Below are 20774 nucleotides of genomic sequence, written 5' to 3' on the forward strand. Positions count from 1 at the left end.
TTCGTAGCTTTAACACTAGGTCCCACCGGGCATGACAAAATATTGACCCTAAAAACTACTTAGACTACGTGGCATGCAAGCCGAATAGCTATTAAACTAACTACGTCATTCGGTTGGCCAGAAAGTGAATGAGTGTTGATGTGGCGTTGGGCGTGTTGCTGACTTCTTGATCTTATGACTACGGCCTAGGAAGGAACATGTCTTAGCCTTCGAGATCTAGAGCCTGAAGACAAGGTTGCTAGTTATGTGAAGTTCAATATCAAATTCGGCTTTCAGGGTGTCCAATATTAAGTAACCTGGTAACAGCTCACTTCGCCGAGAAGGCTAATGAGATGACCTCTTCCAACAAGGACTCTGAAATCGTTGTTGATCAAGACTTAGATAAATAACCAATCGGTCTCGAAGCAGTTGTTTATCCAAACTGAAAGTGTTCCTTAGTCGACTAATTATACGGCTTCAGTGTTGTTTATCCAAACTGAAAATGTTGCTGGTTGCCGCCACAATGCTATTTATCCAAACTGAAGGTGTGTTGGCAGGAAAAAGGAAAATAAAAATCTCAATGTCTTTGAGAAGTTTTACGTAGAGTTTGCACAAGGCAGTTTTATGTTAATTTGGAGGGGCTTTGAATGATGCACTCCCTTCTCTATTTCTAGTAGCAATTTCCTCAATGACCGAGTTAGAATTTTACTCGGACTAGAATTCTTTAACCCAATCTAATTAGGTCTCGACCAATCCTAACCCCTATAGGATTTTAAACCAAGCTCTTTAATCACTTAGATTCAACCCATGACTCTCGGCATCTTTTCTGATTCAAAGTATCCTTAGCTTCTAAAGAAGCCTTATTATACTAGGATTCGACCACTTCAACCTTATCCAGGCAGAACCATCTTCTGATAGCATTCGGCCAAACTCTATTGGGCCAAGCCTGAGGTAGGGATATTCCTGATACTTCTTACTGAACTGAGAACAATCATGGGCTCGCTCCAAAGTTTTATTTTGGGCCCAAACAGAGGCGCTAGTCCGATTTAATGAACTTAGGAAAACCTGAGAATTAATTAGGTTGTTTATGATTTTGGGGCATTGTCATTTACGGTTAATAGGAGAATAATTGGAAATCAATTTGTGTGCATATGTTTCATGTGTGGAGAAGAATCCTTTAGCTAGCCTTTCATCCATGAATCATTCAACACTTTACTTGCTTGTTGTTTGCCTTGGTTTAAATTTTCAGTTTCAGTAAGTTTTAATAGATTCGATCCTCAATTTGATATTTGTTTGTTTAATTTAGTTTATAGTACTTGTTTAGTTTGTGTTAATTAGTAATCCTTCTAATCCCTAGAGTTCGATGATCCTTGCTTACTTGTACTACAATCACATTTTCTGCAGGTGTAATTTGAGTGTTAATTTTTACTACATAAATTTTTGGCGCCCTTGCCAAGGATTAGCAAAATTGCCAATCTTCCCTTTTTTTGGGTTTGCCATTTGTTTTCTTTTCTTTGCTTTCGATTTTGTGTTGTTTTTCTTTTGTTTCAGGTACTAGTTTATGACCTGAAGTTTGTGAGAATATATTAAACTTTGAAGACGATTTGAATGAACATTAAGAAGAGAAAGCAACCTGAATTCAATCCACCTAGTTCTAGTTGCAAATTTGAATTTGAAGTTGAAATAGAACCCAAAAAAAAAAAAGAGCAAGACATGGCTGGTGATAACAGATCAATCAAGGAACTCTCAACCTCAGGATTGGATAATGTCATTCCTCTTTGCAATTAGTATCCCATGGAAGCTTAAGGCAAAACCAATGAGTTTGATTGAAGTCCAGCTTATTGCATCACATTCCAAAGTACCATGGGTTGTCCATAGAAGATCTGAAGAAGCATATCAAGAAATTTGAAGTGGTTTGCTCGAGCATGGCACCTATCAATGTGACGGGAATATTTTGAAGATGAAGGCTTTTCCATTCTCTCTTTTGGAAAAGGTTAAAGATTGGCTATTTGAATTACCACTCAAAACTATCACCTCTTGGGAAATCATGAAGAAAGTATTCTTAGAAAAATTCTTCCTTGTTTCAAGAGTCATTTTTTTAAGGAAGAAAATTAATGGAATTTAACTAGGTATAGGAAAATTCTTTATGGCATATTGTGATTGTCACATCCCAGTCTGCATAGTAAGATATTGTCTGCTTTGGGCCACGCCCTTACGAATTTGTTCTTGGGTTTCCACCCAAAACGTGTCTTACTATAGGGAGGTAGGCATGTGCATATAAGGCACATCACCTCTTCTCCCCCGGGCGATGTGGGATCTCACAATCCACCACCCTTAGGGGGCTGATGCCCTCATCGGCACACTTCCGGCCAGGGAGTGGCTCTGATACCAAATTGTCACATCGTAGTCCGCATAGTAAGATATTGTCCGTTTTGGGCCTTGCCCTCATAGATTTGTTCTTGGGTTTCCACCCAAAATGAGTCTTACTATAGGGAGGTGAGCATGTACATATAAGGCACATCACCTCCTCTCCCCCGGGTGATGTGGGATCTCAGAGTGATCGTTTCAAGACATTGATTGCATCTTGTCTACAACATCAAATGAAGGAGGAGCTTCTAATTCAATATTTCTATGAATGTCTACTTCCTCTTTAGAGGCAAATTCTTAATGCTTCCGCTGGAGGTGCTTTGGTCGACAAAACTCCACCTCCTACAAAGACTTTGATTGCTAATCGTGCCTTTAATACCCAACAGTATGAGAGAGTTGAAGAAAGGGAATATGCACTCTTAAATCAAGTCAATGAGCTAAGTGCTAACCCAAAACTTGAGTTCAAATGACTAATCTTACTTCTCTTATGTTGCAAGTTCTTGCAGGGTCCAAAGTACAAAATGTGACTACATGTGGTGTGTGCTCTATGCAAGGACATCACACTGATTAATGGAGGTTGGGGAAGTGTCAATGTCGTGGGTTATCAAAGCCAAAATTAACCAAGGAATGACCCATTCTCCAATACTTACAATCTAGGTTGGAGAAATCACCCAAATTTCAAATGGAGGGAGCCTTAACAAGGAGGATATAGGCAGCAACCTCCTTGGTCTTATCAAAGGCCATTGGCGCTACCACAACAAATCCAATCAAATTTCAGTACTTTCATTGATGATGATAAAATTTGCAAACACAAATTGCGTCCTAAACTTCTTTGTTTTAGGGACAACAAAATCAAGCTAAGGACTTGGCAGAATTAAAGACTCAAATGAGGCAAATAGCAAGTTCATGAGACAATTTCGAGAAAAAGGCAAACTTCCTAGTTTAATCTTTGTCGATCCAAAGGAAGGTTCTGAAACTGCTAATGCAATCACTTTGAGAAGTGGTAAAGAGGTTGGAGGTGAACCAAAGACATCAAAACACACCCAATAAGTGGACAAATAGCTACTATCCAAGGAGGATGAATAAGACTTAGCCATGGCAAGCTTAGAATAAGTCTTGCCATAACCCAATTAGCCATTCAATGCTTCTTTGCCACCTAGTTATGGTAAAATTGTTCAAAATTCAATTCTTTCTAACTGTATTTCACCAAATGTACCTTTCCCTCACATGTTTGTTAACTTTAAGAAAGAAGAACATGAAAGCGACTTCTTATTAGAAACCTTCTAAAAGATCCAAGTTAACATTCCGCTTCTTGATGAAAATAAAGCAAGTTCTGAAGTACGCTAAATTCTTGAAGTTCTGAAGTACCCTAAACCCTAGAACTTAAAAATGATGATGTCATTATTCAACTAGCTGATCAATCTAATGCATATCAGAAATGAGTTTTGGAAGATGTTTTGGTGTAGGTTAGTCATTTAATCTTTCCAGTTGATTTATGAAGGAATTTATTTGATATACTAAATTCATTAAGTAACATAATACATGTGTTTAACAATTAAATGGCAGAAGCATTCTTATATGCATTTTAAAATAAAACTTAAACCATGAAATTGAAAGCCTAATGTTGGTGGTGAATCATGACTCAACTCTAAACACAAAGAGAGTCGAGCAACTTTTATAACTTTGAAGTACCTTTTTGCTTAGCAAAGGATATTCACTCATATGAGGGCCTTCTTTCCTTTGCCTCCTTGCTTTTTGACTCTATGTGTTCTTGGATTTGGATGGAGGAATGGGTTCTCCAAAAGTCCCCAAAGTTGGAAACCTCTAAGTTTTGACACCAAAAGTGGGTAGAAGGAAGATGATGAGTGATGTGGGAGGAAGAAGATGCTAGTATCTTCCTCCCACATGTCCGGCCTCCTAGAGAGAGAGAGAGAACTTGTGTTCTCTCATCTTTCCTCAAAGAAAACACTAATAAGGCATGAAGCTATAAAGTTATTTTTATAGTCATTCCAAATGAGTGGCAAACTTGTAGTGAATCCACCATCTCCTCCAATCTCTCTATGGCTAGCCATGATGTTTGTGTTTGGGTTATGTGGGACCATGATTTTCTAGGGCCGAAGTAAGGTTAATCCGAATGCAATTACCTCAGAAGTCCAGTCATGAACTAATCAGCTTTGGGCGGAGCTAGATCAGACAGGGTAACAGTGCCACCGTCACCCTCTTTTGAAGCAATAGGCGAAGTCCTAGCGACTCTGCTTGACAACCATGTTTATTTCGCAAGATACTTCATCTGATCCGGATATGTACATAATCTGATTCTATAAGTCTTGGAGTTCCTATAATCTAGCAAATAGCATGCACCGCAAGTAATCATAACTCCAAAGAGGGTGCAGTATTTACTTTTAGATATATTGTAGGATTCTCCCGGCTTAGAACTAGGATTCTATCTTAAAAAGGTCTCTTTCCTCAATAGTATAAACACACCCATCTAGGGTTCATCTATGGTAATGTAATCTAAACACTTGAGTTTTCTTGGCCACTGCTTGAGTCTAAAACTATTGGCTAACTTAACCGTCAAAGAGCCTTTGGCCGGCACACCCCTGCCCCTCGGCCCTAGGCTTGCTTACTGTTGTTTTACTGTTTTTCAAGTTGCTCGGATTTGTGCTCGACCACCACTAACAGAGTTGCGCAAATTTTGTTCCAACAATTGGTGATTTCATTAAGAGACACCTATATTCCTCTCGACCAGGTTACTTTACCTTATGAAAGTTATGACTAGAAGATCACCCCACGGTCAGGCCACAGACCCAAGGAGCGAAGATGCCTTCTATATGGATTGGGTTTGCAAAGATGTCCTAAATATACGCACGTCGATGAGAGATCTTTGGAAGAGCCTACAAATTTGGGAACAAGCAAAACTCACTAGATTAGATGAAAGGATGAGAGCTATCAAAGACACCATCGCCTGCCTAAAAACATCTCCCACCAGATTCAATGACTCTGATTAAGCAAATAATGGCTTGCTCAAGTGAGGGATGGTGTAGCCCGAAGTTCATCAGTTTAGCATGTTGAGAAAGAGAGAGAGTTGGTATGGTTGCATGGTGATTTCTGGTAGATAATTTGGGTTTCCTAGGGTGGCAGCAAGGCTTACGATCACTTGAATACTCAGAAGGAGGTTATGGAGAATGCTAAGGTTGTAGAATGATGTTTCTAAATTTCTTTGGTTCTCTGTGTAAAGTTGGAGGATTTGGGATAAATAGGCTTTCCCTGACTAAAAGGGTTGGGGATAAATACACTCATTCTCTTTACGATCAACCTCTTGGTGAAGTTACTTAACCTCCTATTGAAGAGTTGTCCACTCTGCCACCCAAACATTGTTTTCCGAAGCCAAAACGCGCTCTGATTATTCTTTTAAGACAGTCAAAGCCCAATATGCTTCAGTCTTTGCCCAACATTCCAGCCTCAGCTCCTTTCTCAATTATAGAAGGTCTTCTTAATAATCCTTGGCCTTCATCTCCTCGAGCATAGCAGCATCAGTATACCAGAGTATCTCTGCTTCGTGGACATCCTTCAAAGTCTGTTGATCGAACTGTACGTTCTTGAGCTTCTCCAGTTAGGACAATATTTGTTGCTCTGCCAATAGCCTTGCCTTAGTTTCTAGACCACAAGTCCACTTAAGCTCCTGAATTTGTCCCGTTTGTCATGAAAAGGTAACTTCTATCCACACGTAAGCCTGATATATGGAGAGCATGAGGAAGTGCAAGTTTCTACAACTCATATAAGCAAAGAAAGGAAACATAAAAGGAAAGTTACCTCATAATGATTCCTATAGCACCGTATCAAGAAATCTTTGAGAAACATACAAAAATTCTATGAAGTCAGCAGGGGAAATTGTGGCTCCAAGGAGAGCACATGCAAAGCCAACATTCCTAAGTCTACTAGCGCTGATGGGAAAAGTACCATGGTCGACCAAAAGGTCTCTGCATCTTCGTCATCACAATCCTCTACAAGGCCTTCGATAAAACCATTTTTTGCCGCCTTGGTAGTTTGGGCAAAGACCACGGCATCATGGTTTTAACCACCAAGGTTAATTTCTATTGGACTAGACTTTGAACTATAGGTGCTAAACTGGGAGATCCTATGCCTGCGACACATTACCTTGGACTGGACATTGAACTATAGGTGATATATTGGCAGTCAATTTACCCACAGTTGTTTTCTTTTTGATTGACCATGTCTCAATGGTCATGAACTTCGTAGCTTTAACACTAGGTCCCACCGGGCATGACAAAATATTGACCCTAAAAACTACTTAGACTACGTGGCATGCAAGCCGAATAGCTATTAAACTAACTACGTCATTCGGTTGGCCAGAAAGTGAATGAGTGTTGATGTGGCGTTGGGCGTGTTGCTGACTTCTTGATCTTATGACTACGGCCTAGGAAGGAACATGTCTTAGCCTTCGAGATCTAGAGCCTGAAGACAAGGTTGCTAGTTATGTGAAGTTCAATATCAAATTCGGCTTTCAGGGTGTCCAATATTAAGTAACCTGGTAACAGCTCACTTCGCCAAGAAGGCTAATGAGATGACCTCTTCCAACAAGGACTCTGAAATCGTTGTTGATCAAGACTTAGATAAATAACCAATCGGTCTCGAAGCAGTTGTTTATCCAAACTGAAGGTGTTCCTCAGTCGACTAATTATACGGCTTCAGTGTTGTTTATCCAAACTGAAAATGTTGCTGGTTGCCGCCACAATGCTATTTATCCAAACTGAAGGTGTGTTGGCAGGAAAAAGGAAAATAAAAATCTCAATGTCTTTGAGAAGTTTTACGTAGAGTTTGCACAAGGCAGTTTTATGTTAATTTGGAGGGGCTTTGAATGATGCACTCCCTTCTCTATTTCTAGTAGCAATTTCCTCAATGACCGAGTTAGAATTTTACTCGGACTAGAATTCTTTAACCCAATCTAATTAGGTCTCGACCAATCCTAACCCCTATAGGATTTTAAACCAAGCTCTTTAATCACTTAGATTCAACCCATGACTCTCGGCATCTTTTCTGATTCAAAGTATCCTTAGCTTCTAAAGAAGCCTTATTATACTAGGATTCGACCACTTCAACCTTATCCAGGCAGAACCATCTTCTGATAGCATTCGGCCAAACTCTATTGGGCCAAGCCTGAGGTAGGGATATTCCTGATACTTCTTACTGAACTGAGAACAATCATGGGCTCGCTCCAAAGTTTTATTTTGGGCCCAAACAGAGGCGCTAGTCCGATTTAATGAACTTAGGAAAACCTGAGAATTAATTAGGTTGTTTATGATTTTGGGGCATTGTCATTTACGGTTAATAGGAGAATAATTGGAAATCAATTTGTGTGCATATGTTTCATGTGTGGAGAAGAATCCTTTAGCTAGCCTTTCATCCATGAATCATTCAACACTTTACTTGCTTGTTGTTTGCCTTGGTTTAAATTTTCAGTTTCAGTAAGTTTTAATAGATTCGATCCTCAATTTGATATTTGTTTGTTTAATTTAGTTTATAGTACTTGTTTGGTTTGTGTTAATTAGTAATCCTTCGAATCCCTAGAGTTCGATGATCCTTGCCTTAGTTTCTAGACCACAAGTCCGCTTAAGCTCCTGAATTTGTCTCGTTTGTCATGAAAAGGTAACTTCTATCCACACGTAAGCCTGATATATGGAGAGCATGAGGAAGTGCAAGTTTCTACAACTCATATAAGCAAAGAAAGGAAACATAAAAGGAAAGTTACCTCATAATGATTCCTATAGCACCGTATCAAGAAATCTTTGAGAAAGTACAAAAATTCTATGAAGTCAGCAGGGGAAATTGTGGCTCCAAGGAGAGCACATGCAAAGCCAACATTCCTAAGTCTACTAGCGCTGATGGGAAAAGTACCATGGTCGACCAAAAGGTGGATCACAAGAGGAGGATAGGATGTTCCTTCGAACCACGTTGGAATAATATATGGAGGTACATCACTTTGAGAAGGCACAACCGCACATGCCTGAGATGGGAGAGGCGAAGCAGAAATTGATACAAAAGAAGGAATAGAAGCCCCGCTTAATGAAGGAAGGATTTCAGACTTAAGCTTGAGTGACGGTAAGGGTGGTTTTAAGATCATAAGGGATGAAATAGATGGTCTATCTGCCAAAGATGATGGGGCAAACACTTTAGGGATTAGAGCAGCTAAGGGGACTATACACCTTTTTCTCAGAAAAAGGGCCTCTTCATGCTCTCTAGGATCTGAACGAGGCGTTTCTGATTAACAATTGAGGTGGTAAGGGAATGACCAATGGTTTTGTTGATGCACAAAATCGGGTCGATCTTAAACCAACGTAAATCCAACTGTAAATCACGCACACACATAAGAACACAAAGATATATTGTGGTTCACCTCGAGTTAAGGCTACGTCCACACTGGTATAGATCCGGTTCCACTATATCAATGAGGGTTACATTGTACATAGAGGAAAGAGTGGCTACAGTTTGCGATCTTTGATATCTTTCTAAGGTGAGGGTAAAGGATTACTTTTGTAGAATAAGGGGCTCATCCCCTTCTTCCACACAACATGGGCTAAGTAGTGAGGCCAAATATTGAGGCCCAATATATGGTACAACAAAAGGTATTGCTGAATATGTAATGAGGTGTTTAATTTTCCAGCAAGTGAAAGTAGAACAACAGAAACCCGCTGGATTATCTCAGACTCTTCCTATTCCTATTTGATTATTATGGATTTCCTTTACAAGCTACCAAGAATGAGGGCTAACCATGTTGGTATTTGGGTAATAGTGGATCATCTCACAAAATCGACACACTTCATTTCGGTACGTGAGAATTACTCAATTACCAAATTGGCTCAATTGTTCATCGACCAATTTCTATTGTATCAGATCGGGATGCTCGATTCACTTTTAAGTTTTGGAATGCTTTTTAGCAAGCCATGGGTACTCAACTACTTTATAGTACCGCTTTTCCCCCTTAAATTGAAGGGCAGTCCAAAATGACTATTCAGATGTTTGAGGACATGTTAAGAGCAAATGTCATGCAATTCAACAAAAGTTGGGATTGTCATCTACCATTGATGGAATTTTCCTACAACAATGGCTTTCATACAAGTCTTGGTATGTCACCTTCCGAGGCATTGTATGGTAAAGCTTGTCGAACCCCATTGTGTTGGAATGAGGTTGTAGACATCAAAATTTCGGTGAAATGAATGTTGACCAATAATTAAAATTTCAACGCTCACGTGTTACATAAATTTTACATGTAGCGTGTGACTCAACGAAAAATCTAAATAAATTGGAAAGGTCATCAAATAGGACACGTGTCAATACCTGGCAGAAATGATTTGTTTCATCTGATTATTTAAATCCAAAAATCAAGTTTTGGAATTCTATAAATAGGAAGCCAAGGCATTCATTTTGGAAGAAAGAAAGAAAGAAAGAAAGAAGGGAATTTACATCACACCAAAACCTTGAAGCCTTGAAACTCTAAACCTCCTTCAAGGTCAAGCCCCAACGGCCCTTGAAGAACTTCCACCGACTCAAGATCAAGCCCCGACGGCCCCTTGAAGAAAGTGTTCATCATTCATCATCCGTTCATCCTAAGATCAAGCCCCAACGGCCTTTTGGATCAACAACCTCAACAAATTCATACACCCATTCTTCAAGATCAAGCCCAACGCCCCTTGAAGATCCATTCATCAACTGTTCATCCTTAGACCAAGCCCCGACGGCCCTTTGGATCAACAGCTCATCCACAAACCTACACCCTACGAAGATAGAATCAGAGGATCAAATTACAAAGAGATTGTAACCCCAAAATCATTAAACACAAAAATATATTTTGTACACGTATTCTTGTTTCTTGTTGCAGGAATTTTTCGTGTTTACAAATTTGGCACGCCCAGTGGGACATCTCTACCTCTCATCTCTATCTTCCAATCATCGAAAAACGCAAATGGCATCAAGAAAGGATCAAGCTGTTCCTGCAATCAAAGCAAAGAACAAGAACATCATCGCCGCAAGTGGTGATATTTCGGGCATCATAACCCGAAGTAAGGCAAGAGCTCTTTTTGCCGCGGCTTCCGCCCCTGCATTGACTCTGTCAAAGGAACAAGAGCACCCGAGGTACGAGTTTGTGATCACTCTAGCCTCGCTAAGGGCATCAAGGGGGGAAAGCCCGAGGAAATACTCAGAGTCCCTACTCTCCGACGCTGATTCGAGCGGCAGTACAACCATGCAAGTCATGACCACTGGAGCAACTTCAATCGAGGAGCAGCTAGCTCAGATGAATGAAGCAATCGCAAAGCTCACACAGACTATGGAAGAGAAGGACTTGCAGATTGCCGCACTTGTCAACCAACTAGATGCGCTGCCCGACGTGAAAGTCGACCCAAATGTTGGCCTATTAAAGAAAGAAGTCGACGAAGAAGAGGAGCCACCAGCGGAGAAAGTTGAAGAGAAGCCGAAGCTAGACCAAGCAACGGCATTCATGGGATCTCTCTCTATCCAGCAGCTACAGGAGATGATCGCAAGCACTGTCAAGACACAGTACGAAGGAAGCTCGCATGACTCCGTACTGTACTCAAAGCCTTACTCCAAGAAGATTGATGCTTTGAAGATGCCAAGGGGTTATCAGCCCCCAAAATTCATGCAGTTCGATGGAAAAGGCAACTCGAAGCAACATGTCGCCCATTTCATTGAAACTTGCAACAATGCTGGGACAGAGGGAGACTACCTCGTCAAACAGTTCGTGCGTTCGCTGAAAAGTAACGCTTTTGACTGGTACACTGACCTCGAACCTGAGTCTATCAACAGTTGGGACCAGCTAGAAAGGGAATTCCTCAACCGTTTCTACAGCACTCATCATACTGTAAGCATGCTAGAGCTGACCAGTACGAAATAGTGGAGAGATGAACCTGTCGTCGACTACATAAATAGATGGCGCTCCTTAAGTCTGGATTGCAAAGATCGGCTTTCTGAAACCTCTGCCATTGAGATGTGCGTTCAAGGCATGCACTGGGGGTTACATTACATCCTCCAAGGCATAAAACCAAGAACATTTGAAGAGCTAGCAACTTGTTCCCACGACATGGAGCTGAGTATCGCTAATCACGGGAAAAAGGAGCCGATTACTAACTTCAATAAGGATAAAGTATTCACCCCAAATGAAGAAAAAACCGGGAAGAAGCCCGCTAAGGAAGCTTTCACCGTCAACACTACCCCCATTAAGACCTCCTCAGCGCCCATCAAGATCTCCTCCAAGAAGAAAGCGAAGGAGATAAAGACAAGTGAGCCTTCTCGCACCCAAGACAGATACAAGAGCACCTTGAGAGAGTTGGAATAGAAAACGTACCCTTTTCCTGACTCTGACATGGCTGCCATGTTAGATGACTTGCTGGAAAAAAAGGTGATTGAGCTACCCGAATGCAAGCGTCCTGAAGAAATGAATCGCACAAACGATCCTAGGTATTGCAAGTACCATCGTATTGTGAGCCATCCTGTTGGCAAGTGCTTCGTTCTCAAAGAACTCTTCATGAAGCTAGCACAACAAGGGCAAATTGAGCTCGACCTTGAGGACACGGCCGCAACGCATGCCACTACAATTGCGTTTGGATCGTTTAATCCTGTGCCTCTCCAAACGACACCTGACCGTTCCCGTGAATGCTCAAGTTGCACGGCACCTCCTACACAACCATCACTGGAGAGAAGCGACCAAGATGCACATGCTGATGATGAAGAAGGATGGATATTGGTAACCTACAAAAAGACAAGGAAACCAAGACCACGAATCATACAGCCAAATGTGGAACAAAGAAGAAATCACCACGGCCGCAACAATGCGAAGCCTAAAAGAAACATAAAGCATAATAAAACAACATATGCTAGGGAACCTATGGAGCAGGAGCCACGCATTCCCGTTTCCTTGCGTGAGTACTTCCCGAATGACTTTTTCCAACAGTGCACTACCGTGACCTTTCACATGGTTGAAGTAGAAATAGAAGAGCCCTCAAAAGGCAAAGTTATCGCCACTGAGGTAGAAAAGACCCTCACACCTGAAGAAGGTCTGCCAACACACTTTAGCATCGAGAAAGCGCTACCATTGCCAAAAAAGATGCGAAGAGCACTAGCAGCAGTCTTGGCAGGTCCCGGCGACCACGAAGTGCAAGAAAGTAACGACGAAGGCTTGAAGCTTCAGCCACATGAATGTGCCACATGTTGTGCCACCCATGACGTAATTAACTTCACTGACTAAGACCTACTGTTGGGATCAAAGCCTCACAACCGTCCTCTCTTCGTCTCCGGGTACATAAAGGAATACAAAGTCAACCGCATGCTTGTGGATGGTGGGTCGGCCATAAACATCATGCCAAAATCAACAATGACCATAATCGGCATCAAGGTGAATGAACTATCCCTGAGCCGTCTGCTGATCCAGGGTTTTAACCAAGGAGGACAAAGGGCAATGGACATGATCCGAGTAGAGATGACCCTTGGTGAGCTCAAATCAAGCACGATATTCCACGTGATTGATGCAAGAACTTCCTACAGCTTGCTCTTAGGAAGACCTTGGATCCACGCAAATGGGGTAGTGCCGTCCACCCTTCACCAATGCCTAAAATTTTACCGAGAAGGAGTGAAGGTGATTCAAGGTGACACCAAGCCATTCACCAAAGCCGAATCACACTTTGCAGATGCCAAGTTCTACATGGATGAAGAGATGGTACCTGAAGCCCTTCCGGAAGAGATCAAATCCACGGGCAGAGCAGCACTTAAAAAGCAGGAGTGGCAAGCCATGCCTAAAAGGCAAAAAGAGCAGGCCGTGCCATCTTCAAGTAAAGACGATGACAAGTTTGCTAAACCTGCAACAACCAAAGGAAGTAGGATGCCGTCAGAAGAACCGAACGCACCCATATTTCGATATATCCCGATGTCAAGAAGAAAGAATGGTCAATCTCCATTCGAAACTGGAACAAGAAAAGCCGACACACAGTGGCACGCGGATAATGTGAAGTTGCTCAAGACAAATGCAGTTTTGCCTTTGACACAGCTAAGGGGTGCTAAGGTCGCAAGACTACCACAAGGCTTCATAAAAGCTCTACCAAAGAAGGTGGAATCAAGCTTTCTTCCAACCAAGAGGACCGAGGAAGGTTTCGACCCTAACGCCTGCAAGCTCATGTCAAAGGCCGGGTACGACTTCGCTTCTTCTGCGGTGGCTGGAAAGAAGGTTTCAAACACTGTCAATGACGAAGAACGTAACCTCACCAAAACTCAAAAGAAGTTGAAGGAGCATGGTTACGGAGTTGACAACAACAAAGCCAGACTTGGTTTCACACCAAATGCACCTGTGATGATTTCAAACAAAGCGAAAAACACTAGCACTCAATACGTCAGCGTGAGCATTGAACAAGACCAAGAAGAGCCTAAACCCTCCCCTTGGACGTCGGTCTTCGATAGGATGAGCCATTCAAGCTCCAGAACTTCAGTGCTTAATCGCATTGGTGGTCAAGACCGAACCTCTGTCTTCAAGAGGCTTAACGCGCCGACATCCCAAAGCTCTGTTTTTGAAAGGTTGTTAAAGCTTAAAAAACAAAGCAACACAGTTATCTCTCCTCTGCGACGATCAGCTTCAGAAAGATTTGAAGATAATGAGAAGCCTTTTGGAAAGAGGAAGACAACACCAAAGGAAGAAAAGCTCGATGGGTTAGGAGAAAAAGACGACGTTCGAAGCTTGATTCCTTCAAGGATGAAGCGCCAAGCAATCCTAGAGGTCGACACAAAAGGACCACTGAAGGTAAGGAGGCGCATCATCGTCCACACTGGCATATCTTCATGCCAACAAACCCAAGAGAACGGCACTGAAGATGAAATCCCTAAGAAAGATGTTACTTCTGGCTCTTTCGACTCAAAGTTTTCACCTCGACTGTTAGGGGCATGCTCCAAGTCAAGTGAAATTGAAGGATGGACTCATGTCACTCCGAAGAAACTGCACGAGAAACATATGTCTTCTCCACAAGTGCACCAATCATAAAGGAGGGAAAGCAGCTTTCGCCAACCTCCAGAACAATGTGAAAGTGTTGGAGATAATGAAATTTCGACACAAAGATCGTCCATCCCCATCACAATGTGCAACCTCTTCCCAGAAGACTTCTTCAATTACTCGGTCAAGGCTCCTTCCTATGAAGATTGCGAGGAACGCCTCTCCCAGAACACCAGACAATCCTTATGCCAACAAGCTCGAGAAGACAGCACTGAAGAGGAGATCCAAGATGTTTTCCACATCACGGTTCAAGAAGGTAAAGAAGACGAAATCCCCGAGGAAGATGTCATTGCTGCACCACCACAGCTCGAAGATGGGGGGCAAGCCACGGTCGATGATCTCAAGGAACTTAACTTAGGTACAAGCAAGGAACCAAAGCCTATCTTCGTAAGTGCATTATTAAGTACAGATGAGATAGAGGAGTATTATCAGCTGTTGTTAGAGTACAAAGACGTCTTTGCCTGGACTTACAAAGAAATGCCCGGCCTAGACCCTATCATCGTTGTTCATCATCTTACGGCAGGCCTGGAACACGACCGATAAAACAAACTCAAAGACGCTATCAATCTGAGCTTATCCCACAAATCGAGGTCAAGATCGACAAGCTAATCGAAGCAGGCTTTATTCAAGAAGTGCAATACCCCAAGTGGATCTCCAACATCGTCATTGTCCTTAAGAAATCAGGACAAATACGTGTTTGCGTAGACTTCCAGGACCTCAATGATGCTTGCCCAAAGGATGACTTCCCCTTGCCAATCAAAGATGAGGAACTAACAGCCTTTCGTACTCCAAAAGGTATCTACTGCTACAAGGTGATGCCCTTTGGTCTAAAGAACGCTGGAGCTACGTATCAACGCGCAATGCAGAAAATCTTCAATGACATACTACACAAAAACGTAGAATGTTACATAGATGATGTGGTGGTTAAGACGAAGAAAAGATCAGACGACTTGAAGGATCTGCGAATAGTGTTCGAAAGGCTGCGAAAATACAACCTCAAGATGAACCCGTTAAAGTGTGCGTTTGGCGTCACCTCTGGAAAATTCCTCGGCTTCATCGTCAAGCACCGTGGTATTGAAGTAGACCAATCAAAGATCAAGGCCATTCAAAGCATGCCCGAGCCAAGAAACCTGCACGAGCTGAAAAGTCTACAAGGACGTCTAGCCTTCATCAGACGCTTCATCTCCAACCTCGCAGGGCGTTGTCAACCATTTAGTCGCCTTATGAAGAAAGATGTTCCATTCGTATGGGACAAAGCATGCCATAATGCTTTTGAAAGCATAAAGAAATATTTGTCAAGTCCACCTGTCCTGAAGGCACCTGTGCCCGGGAAACCACTCATATTGTATATTATTGCTCAGGAAAGTTCAATCGGAGCACTCTTTGCGCAAGAGAATGAATCCCAAAAAGAAGGAGCACTTTACTACCTCATTCGAACTCTCACTGGTGCTGAGTTGAACTATTCCCCAATAGAAAAGATGTGCCTCGCTTTGGTTTTTGCCATTCAGAAACTCAGACATTACATGCATGCTTACACCATCCACTTGGTTGCTAAAGCCGACCCTGTCAAATACGTTATGACTAAGCCAGTCTTGACAGGGCGACTCGCTAAATGGGCTTTGCTTCTTAATCAATATGAGATCATCTACGTCCCAGCTAAAGCCGTCAAGGGACAAGCGCTAGCAGACTTCCTTGCCGATCATCCAATCCCGGCTGATTGGAAAATCTCAGACGACTTGCCTGACGAAGAGGTGTTCTACATCGATATTTTCTCGACATGGACGATGTTCTTCGATGGACCCGCACAAGCAGACGGAGCGGGAGCAGGAGTAGTATTCATGTCGCCACAAAGGCAAATACTACCTTACTCCTTCCAACTGAATGAGCTATGCTCCAACAATGTTGCTGAGTACCAAGCATTGATCATCGGGCTCCAAATGGCGATCAACATGGAAATCACAGCTCTTGAGGTATATGGCGATTCCAAGCTCATAATCAATCAACTCTTAACTGAATATGAGGTGAGGAAAGATGATCTCGTCCCATACTTCCGGCCAGCGACCCAACTGCTACAAAAGTTCGAAGCTGTGACACTAGAACATGTGCCAAGAAAGGAAAATCAAATGGCAGACGCTCTCGCCAATCTAGCCTCGAGTATGACACTAGGAAAAGATGAAGTTGCAGACGTGCCAGTTTGCCAAAGATGGGTGATTCCGCTCGTTAATGAAATGTCACTAAATGATACAAATGTCATCTCAGTACTTCCAGTCGATGCTGAAGAGTGGAGACAGCCGCTGATCGACTACTTAGAGCACGGAAAGCTTCCAGATGATCTTAGACACCGTTCCGAAATACGTCGACGAGCACCTCGCTTCCTTTACTACAAAGGAACACTCTACCGACGCTCTTTTGAAGGAGTGCTCCTGAGATGCCTAGGTGAGGAAGAAGTTAATCAAGCCATGGAAGAAGCACATTCAGGTGTGTGTGGGGCACATCAATCTGGACCAAAGCTACATTTCCGGCTTAAAAGAATGGGTTACTACTGGCCGAGCATGGTGAAGGATTGCCTGGAACACGCCAAAAGGTGCCAAGCCTGCCAATTCCACGCCAACTTCATACATCAACCGCCTGAACCATTACACCCTACAGTTGCTTCATGGCCGTTCGACGCATGGGGATTAGACGTTGTAGGACCAATTACGCCAAAGTCATCTGTAGGGGAAGCTTATATCCTAGTCGCAACAGATTACTTTTCCAAGTGGGCTGAAGCCATACCTTTAAGGGAAGTAAAAAAGGAAACTGTTGTTCGTTTCATCAAGGAGCATATCATCCATCGATATGGGGTGCCTCGCTACATTATCACTGACAACGGAAAGCAGTTCTCCAACCGACTCGTGGACGAGCTTTGCGACAAATACAAGTTCAAGCAGCACAAGTCTTCCATGTATCATGCTCCGGCCAACGGCCTCGCGAAAGCATTCAACAAGACGCTGTGCAACCTCTTGAAAAAGGTAATCAGCCGAACAAAGAGAGACAGGCATGAAAGAATAAGTGAAGCACTTTGGGCATATAGGACTACACATAGGACTCCTACCCAAGCTACACCTTATTCTCTCGTATATGGCATAGAAGCTGTTCTACCGCTCGAAAGTCAAATCCCCTCACTAAGGATGGCTATACAAGAAGGCTTGACTGATGAAGAAAATGCAAAGTTGCGCCTTCAGGAGTTGGAAGCTCTGGATGAGAGAAGGCTCGAAGCTCAACAACACTTGGAATGCTACCAAGCACGGTTATCCAAGGCATTCAACAAGAAAGTCCGCCCAAGGTCTTTCCAAGCCTGGGATCTCGTGCTGGCATTGCGTAGGCCTATCATTACAACTCATAAGACAAAAAGCAAGTTCACATCAAAGTGGGATGGACCCTACGTAATACAAGAGATCTACACCAATGGCACCTACTTAATCATGGCTGAAGACGGGTTGAAGATCGGCCCCATCAACGGCAGATTTTTGAAGCGCTACTACCCCTAAAGCAAACGTCCCACGCTCCTGGCCCACAAGAGCATAAACTGTGTACGGCAAAATCAAAAAAAAAAAAAAACCATCACTCATTTGAACTACGTCATGACTTGATCCCTCCTCAACCAAGGGTACGTAGGCAACTTGAAACTTCAAGTACAGTCACATCAAAAAAAAAAAAAAAAAAAAAAAAAAAACACTTTGAAGAATAAAGAGCAAATTCAAGAATGCAAACATTTTATTTCTTTAAAGGAAAAAGTCTGATTACAAAAGAAAAAAAGGGCAGAAGACACTACTCGAAAACTATGTCCCTAAAACTAAGGAGGCGGTCTTCAAGCAAGCCTTCCAAAGCCTTCAAAGTCTCTACCTCGGTGAGAGACAGGATGGGCAACTCCATAGCCATGTCTTTCTCTTGTTCTAGGCGTGAAATTTCCTCTTGGCATTGAGAAAGTGTAGCTCCTTGCTCCCCAAGAACACTTTCAAGTTTTGATGCCTTGATGCCCAGCTGTTCTTGTTCTCGCATCAACGTATCAAGACGTACCCTGACGGAAGCTAAAGAAGTCTCTATAGATTGATAATCTCCCGAAGCAGCTTGCTGAGAAGACCGGGCTTGGGTTAGTGACAAGTCTATTGCAGCAAGTTGGTGAGCTCTAACATCTGGACTCAACTTCTTCGAGGAAATAACACGCAAGGAAGAATACTCAGTTGAGGCGGCCATAAGTTCGACAATCTTGATCTTCAAGGATGAAGAATCAATGTTAAGATTGTCAATTGCAGAAATAAGTTTCGACAAGTCCTCCTTAAGCAACGCAAGGTTCTCCGACGGGCATTTTGAAATCCTCCCCTCAATATGGCTCTTGATATCCATTGCCGCACGAAGATTGATGCGATGAATAAGCTGCTCAGTACCACTAAGGTTTGGCCCTCTCAGAGAGATCTCAGAGCTAGCTAGCAAAGGTATAGAACGCATGACGGGATCTTGCATGCCTCCACCTACACACGGCAAACTTGGGAAACTTGACGAACTTGGGATAAGCTCTGTACCAGGTGGATCCCCAATCTCCTCGCTTGTAGGTAGGTCGCTTCCAAATAGCATCTTCGTATAAGAATAAATACTTGTGGTCGCCAAGTCAAAAGAACAAGAAGGCCCAACCTAAAAAAAACAAAGCAAGCTGTTAGAAACAAAAGCTAGAACAATGAAAGCAGAAGAAGTCATAAGAGAGAAGAAGATGCATACGTCTTTCTCAAACGACACACTGCCATCGAGTTGAGGGAGCCTAAACACTTCTTTCTTCTTATGACGAAAATTGACATCGCTATCGGCCTGAGCGCCTTCAAGACGTCGCTTGTTTAAAACTTGTTGACCCTGCCGCAAAACAAGTCCATCTTCGTGCGAATCAACTTCATCACCAGCCTCTTCAGATAAATCCAGATGTTGAGAAGACAAGCGTGGGCATTGAGGGACTAAAACCACTGGTCTATCTTGCAAAGTAGCAGCACTCGCGCAATCAAAAGATATCAGTTGTGTAGGAACCACAGAACACCCCTCCTTCAATACATTAAGGTGTGAATGAGAAGAATTGGTACCACTTGCCATCCCCAAATTCTCATAATATACCTTTGACCACCAACTTACGTAAGCATGGGTTACTGGATTACTCTTGAACTCGTCTTTGGCCGGCAGGGTGACAGAAGCATTTGTACATGCACGGGTACAAGACTCCCAATGCATATACACGGCTTGCAAGGAGTCTAATTGGTTTTTTTCCTTCAGCACATGTTGGACAAAACCAAATTGCCTGCTGAAACGGTGGGGACTATACGGCTGAACAATGCATCGATCTTCTTGCCGCAAAGAAACATACCTTGAGCGAAGACTTATAAGGTAAGATAAGTCTGAGAAGCGAAGATGCGAATCGTCCATGATGCCTCGCCGCACCGAGCCAACTCTCGCCAGATAGTCCATCTTCAAGCCTTCGCAGCTTCTAAACAGTGCTTGCGCCTGGGAATCATCGAGGCTCTTCGAAGAAAGCACGCCAGAATATTTCGTCATCAAAGGCCCTGACTTGTTTAGAGTTGAAGAAAAAAAATGAGTACCGAAGTACTCACCCAACCAACCATACACATAGTGGTAGGGAAGAACCGCAGCACGATCTTCAGTGTTTGCCGAGTTCGAAACAACACTCAAGCCGTTATAAATATTGGCCAAAACCGGGATAGCAAGACTGAAAGATTCACCTGCAGCCATCTTGCTAGCAACTTTGAAAACCCCAGGACGAAACAAAGTTGACGTCGCCGATTGGAAAAACAAACTTACAAAGCCAACAAGCTAAAGAAAGCAGCTAGGTAAGATTCTTCCACATGCTCTGATGCTATGCCAAGGTCCTCAAACGCTCTTAACTCGGCAGGGGAACGTCGCCTAGCTGAACCAATGGCACCAGACAGATATGAGTCTCCCTTTGGCTTAGTGGTTTTGTTGCAACTTCTTCTCTTCGAGGACTTCTTGTACCTTGTGTCCTCCCAATACCAGAGCGGATCCATGAAGAAATCCTCACGCCTGATTTACCTCGAGCATCTTTGGAAAGCTTGTGATATGCCCAAAATCAACAGCGACAACTCGCAGGCAATCCTCGGTTATTACAGAGAGAAAGTTCCTCCGCACTAGGAACGACCTCGTCATAAAACTTACCTTGGATGGGCAATCCCCCTATCTTGTGGAGATCCCAAAGTGAAATTGACATCTCTCCTTGAGCTATATGAAGCGTGTTAGTCGCTGAACACCAATGCTCGAAGAACGCATGAAGGACAGAATGATGGAGATCATAACTAAACAAAGATGCGTACAC

The sequence above is a fragment of the Pyrus communis genome, chromosome 1 (assembly GCF_041283825.1).
Source record: "Pyrus communis isolate YQ-2024b chromosome 1, ASM4128382v1, whole genome shotgun sequence".
Lineage (NCBI taxonomy): Eukaryota > Viridiplantae > Streptophyta > Magnoliopsida > Rosales > Rosaceae > Pyrus > Pyrus communis.